Here is a 9072-nt window from a genome sequence, read left to right on the forward strand (position 1 = left end):
TTTTTTTTTTTTTTTTTTTTGCCTTTGGAAGAGAGAAAAACAGAATCTTCGATTCTGCCCTATTTATGGTTCTACTCATAGAAACGGTTGTGTACGCTTGTATGTTTCCTTTGTGTTGGTTTAAAAAAAAATGGGAAGAAGAAAAAAAAATTGTATGCCTTTTCCTCGCTCTCGCTATCCCCTTCTGTCCTTCCCACACCCCTCCCCCCTGCCCTTTTTGTTCTTTCGTTTTTGTTTTGCTAGAAGTCCACATTCCTGTTGGTAATCTTTTGTTCATGCTCTCCCAGTTTTCTGTTTTATGTAAAGTCTCCCTATGAAGAAAGAAAGAAAGAAAGAAGGAAGGAAGGAGGGAAGGAAGGAAGGAAAGAAGAAAGAGAGAGAGAGAAAGAAAGGGAAAGAAAGAAAAAGTTTACCTTGTGTTTACCATAGACAGCTTTTATATTTGATAGTGTTAAGATATATTTCTACTATACATAGTTTTCTAGTGTTTTGACCATGTATTTAGTCAAATGCTTTTTCTGCACTTATTGAGATAATTTTCTGATTCTTGTCTTTACATCTATTTATTTAAAAAAATGTGTTTATTGATTTCCATGTGTTGAACCAACCCTTTATCCCTGGGACAAACCCCACTGATCATGTTAATATGGTTTTGTATGCTGCTTGTCATAATTTTATTGAGAATTATTACATCTCTGTTCCTCAGGAATATTGATCTGAAATGTTCTTTCCTTGATGTGTCTTTATCTGGTTCTTGGTCTGGTTGATATTAGTTTCATAGAATGAGGTTAGAAGGTTTTGCTATTTTTTTATTTCATAAAATGATTTTAGAAGAATTGATGTTCATTCTTTTTTGAACTTCTTGTAGAACTGGGCTGAGAATTTCTCTGATACTGGTTTTTTCTTAGTTGTTAGGCTTGTGATAAACCCTGGCTTGGGAGAATTAATGTAATACACTCAAGATTTCATGCTTTAGAGGAGAAATGCCTACCCTAACATTATACTGCTTTTACAAATCTTAGTCATCAAATAATATTTTTTTAGACATTTTTTGTGTTCCCCAGGAGAAGACTGACACCTCCAAGACTCCTTTCTTTAAACGTGTGTGTGTGTGTGTGTGTGTGTGTGTGTGTGTGTGTATGTGTGTGTATCCAGTGTTTTGTGGTCACTTGGTAAAATTTCATTAAATAACACAGCCATGACTCCAATTTGGGTATTTTACTCAAGGTTTTTAACCCACATCTTAAATTTTTGATCCATACAACACTTAAAGTAGCTATAATTTCTATCAGAGTCTCTACATGGAAGTATGAAATGATGGGATAAGATATTTTAATACTCTAACTCTCCAATATTATCAAATTTATTTCTAATGGAAATTAATGTTATTCATACTCTTGACATAATGCTCCTACAATAAATGTAAAAACCTTTGAAGTAAATAAAACATATGAGGATCAGTCAAGGGAGGTGACAGAGTCCCACGAGAGCAGGATGAAGATTATGAAATAATTCTGAATTAAAAGCTAAGTTCCATGAAAAGTGAAATCGACAGTTTTCATGTGTGTATTGGGATAATTACTACACTAAGATATTTAGGGGTTTGTCAAATAGGGGAATATAAGATAATATTACAGTGTTAAGAAATAGGAAAATAAGAGGAACACTTTCATAAATAATCATGCTGAATTTAGCTGGAAGCCCAAATGTGAACCCTAGAGATGTTTTGTAAGCAACAAAGTTAAGCAAATAGATCATCAGTTCTCTTTCTACTGAGGACAAAGTAGAAGGCAATAGTTTACACACATATTTTTAATAAATTCAATAAATGCTTCATTTCAAGGGAAACTAATAAACCACGCTGTGGTGGAAGAAACTGTCAAGTTCAACTTGTTAAACTGTCTTTGACACATCTATGACCAAGAAGGAAAAAATGACTGTTTCCCATGAATAAATTCAGTAATAACAGAAAGTCTTCTCAGATAAATGGCTACACTTTGAATAATGCTGAAATATTCATTAACTCTGGCACCTCTTACAGAATAGTCACTCCATGCCTGAAAGACTCATGGGTACAAAGAAGTAGGTACCCAGGGCTTTGAGTCTTCTTCAAGAAAAATTTCCTTTTTTCCCAAGCTTTGACCATCCTAACATCAATGTATGGATGCACATATTTGGGGCAAAGCTTTCCTCTGATGATCCAGTTACCTTTCTCCTTTAAAATTACAAAAATTTCTATAGAAAATGCTTTCTTTACCCGAACACCCAAAGTCTGTTGTCATTCATTTGAATAAATTTAAATTGTCTTCGAAAAACATTTTTTTCTTTAAATTTATCAGTGAACAAAATCATCCTTTGATATTTGGGTGAAAAAATCAGTGAAAATTTCTTTGAAAGTTTAAATATTTTTCAAGAAAAATTAACTTTAAATCATTATAATCTGCTTCTATTACAGAAAAGTCAGTATTGTGATAGAAAATAACTTGGTTTTATTGCTGTTGTTGTGTTTTGTTGTTGTTGTTGTTGTTCTGTTCCTAGCAAAACAATGTAAGGCCTCTCACTAGACCCCAGAATATGTATGGATTGTTGTATTAGAAAATAAATTTTTAAGAACCCCAAACTAATGTTTCATGTGAGTGCGTATACTCTTACAATATATTTTTCAGGTTTTTCAATTGAAAACAACTTAGAGTAATTACACCCAATATAAATGGATATGCCTCCCATAGAGCTTTATCTTCCAAATGACTAGTTTCTGAAGAGTGAGCTGAGACATCTTCTCTTAGAAAGAAATCAAGGAAGGGATGGAGAATGAGAGATAAGAAGGAAATAAGCAATGAAATGAGGAAGGAAGAAAGTAGACAAGAGAGAAAGGAAGGAAGAAATTTGACTAATGGTTTTTCTCATTTGGGAATGGAGACAGGTTAAAGCACCTTCTTCCTGAGGTGGCCAGTTTTTCTTCCAATTTCCCCTTTCCATTGTAGTCCATCTTCTCATTCTCTCACCCTTATCATATGGAATATTTAGCAGATATACATTGTCACTGTGAACCAATCTGTGCTTGAAGATAATTAATTCAACTACTGTACAGTTCAGCTTAGCCATGAGCAGATAGTTTAAGAACTGTGAAAAAAAAAAATGGAACTCTGGATGCCAATCATGCAGGATTTTCTCTTTCCCATCTAGAAACCAAAATGAGAAGCTCTTTTCTGTTAACCTTGGCTGAGAAATGTAAAGGAAGGTCCTGACTGGCCCTGGTCATGTCCAACTCTTCTAAATATTGAAAGGTTGAAGAAGCTAAAATGTAAAGGATAAAACTAGATTCTATAAAGTCTTTCTTCTAGTTCTGTTAAGTTACACATTTCTGAAGTAAGATTAAGTTTTGTTCTCCTGGGACCTGAAAATTGTGAAAGCATAAAACAATTCCCAGAACTGCCCATTAGATGTGTGTCGAAATCTCCCCTGACCACCTAGTTGCTCAATGAGAACAACCCCCTTTCCTCAGAAACCCTGCAGTCCCACACGTACACACCTCAGGGCTTAAACCAATCAGTTTAAATATATATCCATCTTAGTACTGACCAATCACCCCTACCCAACCTGTTCCCACCAGTGAATGTGCTAATCATGTTTTAGAGTTGTTATTTGATTTTCCCGTGGTATGTGATGATTTGCTAAGGGATGCTATGATGTATGTGAAGTCCCTGCCCCCTCCAAAGAATGTATATAAGCTCTGCTTAAGTTGTTCCCAGGGCTCTTTGTTCTTTGCTCCTCTGAAGTGAGCTCTGAGCCCCAGCATGCTGGACCCCCTATAAACCCTTTGCTGTTGCATGAGACAGTCTCTTGGTGGTCTTTTCCTCTGACGTTCACCCGACCTTTACAATATTATTGTGAGCATAATGGAACTTGATCTGGACAGAAATGACTCATAGACCCTGTTATCTGTTTCTGGTAGGTTAGTGTTAGTTAGTAACTACCATGACTCAGCAATGCAAGATCTACATGGAAAGGATTAAGTTATTAAAAAAATGGAGAAAAAATATGGAGCTCTCAGTATCACCAAATGCCTACTATTTATCTGATCAATAGGACTGTGTTTCTCAGTAATATCACCCATAATTTATCTGCCCCTTAATGTGTATCAGCACACCTTTTTTACTTGGAGTATCTTTATTTATTTCAACCAGAGATTTATTGAGTAGAAAAAGAAAGTACTCTCATTTTATGGGTAGCATATTGAAAGTGGGGTGGACTTAAAAAAATCTCAGATAATTTTCTCATACGTAGTAAAATAAGTTTAGAACATATTTTCCTTAGTATTTAAAGAATTACTACCTATGGAGCAGAGTGATAAATAATCATTTTTATTGATATATAAGCATCTTTTGAATGTAAGGTACTAGTTTATTCACTAAGGGCTTATATTCATTGTTCTCTAAAAAGATAATAAAAATTGTAAACGTAGATTTTCTTGACTTTCTTGTAGGAAAAGACCAGCAACACTTCACAGAAAAATATACAAAAAGAAAGAAAGAAAGAGATAAAGAAAGAGAGAGAAAGAAAGAGAGAGAGAGAGAGAGAGAGAGAGAGAGAGAGAGAGAGAGAAAGAAAGAAAACAAGGTTGTTGGAAATATTTATTCTCAGTACAAATTATATTGTTGAGGGCCAGTCCTAAGGCAGGACATGTTTGAGGCTAGGAAAATTACCAAGCCTTCTCTCATTGTTTAAATGAACAGACTTTATTTTAAGGAGAGTTATAGGTTTACAGGAAAATGAAGCACCTAGTACCATGTTCCCATATGCCTTCCCTTATTCAGAGTTTCCACTATTTTTTCTTTGTATATTACTGAGAAACATTTGATATAAGCACAAAATCATTGCCAATAGTGATGATATTAAATAATTATTAATGACAATAAATAGTTTAATTATTTATTAAAACACTAATTTTACATTTTTTTTAAGCATTGACAAAGAATAATGTCAATTTTCACCATGATGGCATCTTACAGAGTAGATTCACCACACCAGAAGTCCCTGTTTTTTACCTCTTTAGCATCTTCTACTCCCCCTGATTTCTTGGCAATTTTTAACATTTTTAAGTTTTAACTTTTCCAGAAAGTCATTAATTTGGAATCCCACAAATATGCCATTTCAGACAATATAGTCTTTCTGGCAATATGTATTTATGATGCCTCCATGTGTTTTCATGTTTGATAGTAAATTTTATTTTTTTTAAATTTTATATGACCCTCCAGTGTATGGATGTATCACAGTGTTTACATTAATAACAGATCAATAACTACTGAAGTCTCTCTTACCTGCTTCCTGTTCTTGGCAATCATGAATGAAGAAGCTGTAGACATTTGTATATGGGTTTTATGTGAACAAAGTTTTCAGTTCCATTGAATTAATAATGATAAATATAATCAGTGGGCCATATTAATTGTATATTGTGATTTTTAAGAAGCTACCCAAACTGTCTTCCAGAGTGGCTATCAAATTTTGTTATCCCAACAACAACATATGAGAGTTCTTCTTGTTCCCCATCTTTGCCAGCTCTTGATATTGTCAGATTTGAAATTTTGTAAATTTTTATAGGTGTGTTTAATTTGTAATTCCTTAATGACATATAATATTCAGCCATCTTTTACTATGCTATCCAAAGATACTTTTTTTTAGAAACATGTTTATTTCTTTCATTCAAATTTTAAAAAATTTTATTAGGGTAATACTAAAATACAATAAACTATACATATATAATTCACACTTTGTCATGATTGGACATATCTATTTACCAGTGTAACAGTGACCATAATCACTGAACATGAATATCAATGGCATCACCATTTCCACTAGGAAATATATGAAAATCCAAATTTCCTTCAAGAATCATGCAGATTATTTTTGGTCCCCTGTTGTAATTTATACCTCTTCTTCCTCTTCCTACTAGGGGAAAAAAGACAAACCAAACCAAAACAAAACAAAACAAAAAAGCAACAATAATATGGACTGACTTTGTATTGTAATACATGATACAGTAGATTGTAAATCACACAAATTGACTGTCAGAGTCCTAGTCTGCATAGATGGTGACCTTGGAACAATCAGTCATTCCTCAAATTAAGTGTACTCATCTGTAAGACCAGAAGTCTTCCAATCAGGACTCAAGATATTGGAAAGATAAGGACAAAGTAAATAATGAATCAACAATACTGCCTGATACAGAGAAGGCTCTTGAATTCTGGTATCCAGTGCAACCATTCATGCTTTAGTTTGGTGATGCAGAGTACATGTGGGAGACTATAACTTCATAGTTTCTTTATTTTATTTTATTTGTCCTTTTTAGATATGCATGATGACAGAATATATCTTAGCATATTACACATACATGGAGTATGACATTGTATTTAGGATTCTATTTTTGTGGTTCTACATAATGCAGTTACTCTGGTCATGTGTTCAAATACAAGGATAAGGAAGTAATGTCCAATTCCATAGTTGATTTCTGTCATCTCTAGCTATAATTGTATAGACTTCAGTGTTTTCAAGATTTTTTTCTTACTGGTGTTATTGAGGTGGGATTCTCATAAGAGTGTCCATCAAAAAATAAGTTAAGTAGTGACATTTACAATGTTGTGGTTTAATTACCAAAATTACCTTCTTTTAAACATTTTAATTACTGAAAATAAATTATGTAATCTGTTAATCAACCACTCACTTACATGCCTTCTAAGCCCCTGGAAAACAACTCTCTCCTTTTTAACTCTATGATTTCCAGTTTTGGATATATAATATAAATGTAGTTATAGCACAGGTAAAATTTCATGTCTGATTTTGTTTACTTTGCTTAATATTTTTGAGATTTTGTTTACATGGTTGCCTGTTTCAGTACTTCATTTTTATGGCACAGTAAATAATATTCATACATATATAGAAATGCTATATAGAGATATATATTTGTTTATATGAATATATCTATATGTACATGTGCTTACTTAGACATGGATACATATAAATACATAGACACATTTTTTTTATCATTTTTGAAGGAAATTTGAATTTTCATATATTTTCTGGTGGAAATGGCGATGCCATTGATATTCATGTTCAAGTGTTTGAATATCTGTTATCAGTGAATTTGGAAATATAGCTAGAAATGAAATTGGTAGTTCATGTGGTAATTCTATGTTTAAAATTTTAGCAATCATCAAATTTATTTCTATATCTACTATACCATTCTATATATTTAACAGAAGTGCATGAAGCTTCCCATTTTTCACATGGTGTCCAACACTTCTATTTTTTTTTTTTAAATGAAGGTATTCTCTTGTTCATGAAGTACTCTTTCATGTTATTTGTTGGATTTCTGTTGTTCAGGTGTTGTTGTAGTAGTTTTGGTGTATGGAAGTGAACCTTAAGGTGGTCTACCAATGAGACACATCTCCTACCTGTTTTGTTCACAAAGTCTCACTAAGTTACCCAAGGTTCCCAAAAACTTGCAATACTCTTGCAGACTCTCTCTCTCTCTCTCTCTCTCTCTCTCTCTCTCTCTCTCTTATTGCCTACTGATTGGCTTTTCTATTCAAGAAGTTTTCCCTGTCTCAGGGTACATGATTAGGAATGGCTCTTTTTTTCCAGGTGTAGAGCCAAAGCCTTTTGTATTTGGAGACCACCTGATTGAGGCTAAGTGGGAAATTTCACCTGCTGGAGAAGCTGCTGGCATTCCTGCATTCCAGGTAGGTAATTGTGCACATGTAGTGCTCTGAGCTAGTAACTGGTTAAAACCTGAATAATGAGAAACTTAGAGATTTCTTGAGACTGATTCAAGTTTTCCTTATACAAGTCTCTAATTCAGGGTCTCCTTTCTCTGCAACTCTACACCCAACCCCGTTCCATCTCATCTGACCCCACTCCTCCACCAGTATCCTTTCTTTCCTGAATTTCTACAGCATTGAGTATCTCACTCCAGAACTTGGCAATCCCCCCTTAATCTGCTACCGGGTTGATTAGTGTGCATTCACCTCAGCAGTCCAGCTACATTGTTTGGATACACAGGATGAGTAAACATTGAGCTTTTCTTTTATAATTGCATGCTGCTACCTTGTGTTGAATTGACACATAGTAAAGACTCAGCAAACATTGGTTCTTGTTAATGTGTAGAATTCGATTTAAACTCAAAGGGAACTTGTAATACTCTTTCCCAGAAATGCGAGTTGGGTATCAGAAAATCATAGTTGGTTAATGTTCACCAGCCTGGTATCCAGCATGTACATCTTCTCACAGGAAAGAGGGGGTCTAGAAAAAGACCAGATTCTCAAGAATTTTAATATTTTCCCTTTAGGATGAACTAAGGTGTGTCATGAACTAATCTAGTCTTGTTATATTTTATTGCCTTTTAGATATGAAAAGTTTTTATGTCACAGATGCAGAAAGGTTATGTCATTGTCATATTAGCTAGCAAATGGCAGAAATAAGAATTGAGGTACTCACCTTTACACTCAATGCTTTTTCCAGCAATTAAGGGCTAGAGTGTGGCAGGAATTCTCTCTAACTCTTGATCTTATGTTTTGGCAATCTTAAGTTAATTTTCTTACAAAGAATATTGTATTGACAACACTGTACTTATTTGTTTAGGCAAATTGAAAACAATGACAAAATGGGCTCTCAGCTTGACTGTTCTTACTGTATTATTTTGAATTCTCCTTTAATCTATTCACTGTGTATATGTAAGTTTTCTCATGTATTATGGGGGATTGCTTCTCCAAATTGATGTGTCTCAGATGACTTTTCTAGATGATAATGGCTTATACCACCAAGTAGGGCATAGCAGTACATAGCTGACCACCACTGATAAAAACACAGATCCTGGGACATCCAGTAAATGCCATCTATCATCTGAACTGAGAAAGTTCCATAAAGATTAGCTTTAGCCCTTCATCTGAATGAAGCATCTGATTCGAACTAAGAATCTAAATATACTAAGGGCTCATAAATTTGCTGCTACCATTTCTGGGAGTATGGTATCACACACTTGTTTCCACCAAGTGTAGCCATAGTTGTGTGCTCTAA

Source organism: Callospermophilus lateralis, chromosome 7 (assembly GCF_048772815.1).
Source record: "Callospermophilus lateralis isolate mCalLat2 chromosome 7, mCalLat2.hap1, whole genome shotgun sequence".
Classification (NCBI taxonomy): domain Eukaryota; kingdom Metazoa; phylum Chordata; class Mammalia; order Rodentia; family Sciuridae; genus Callospermophilus; species Callospermophilus lateralis.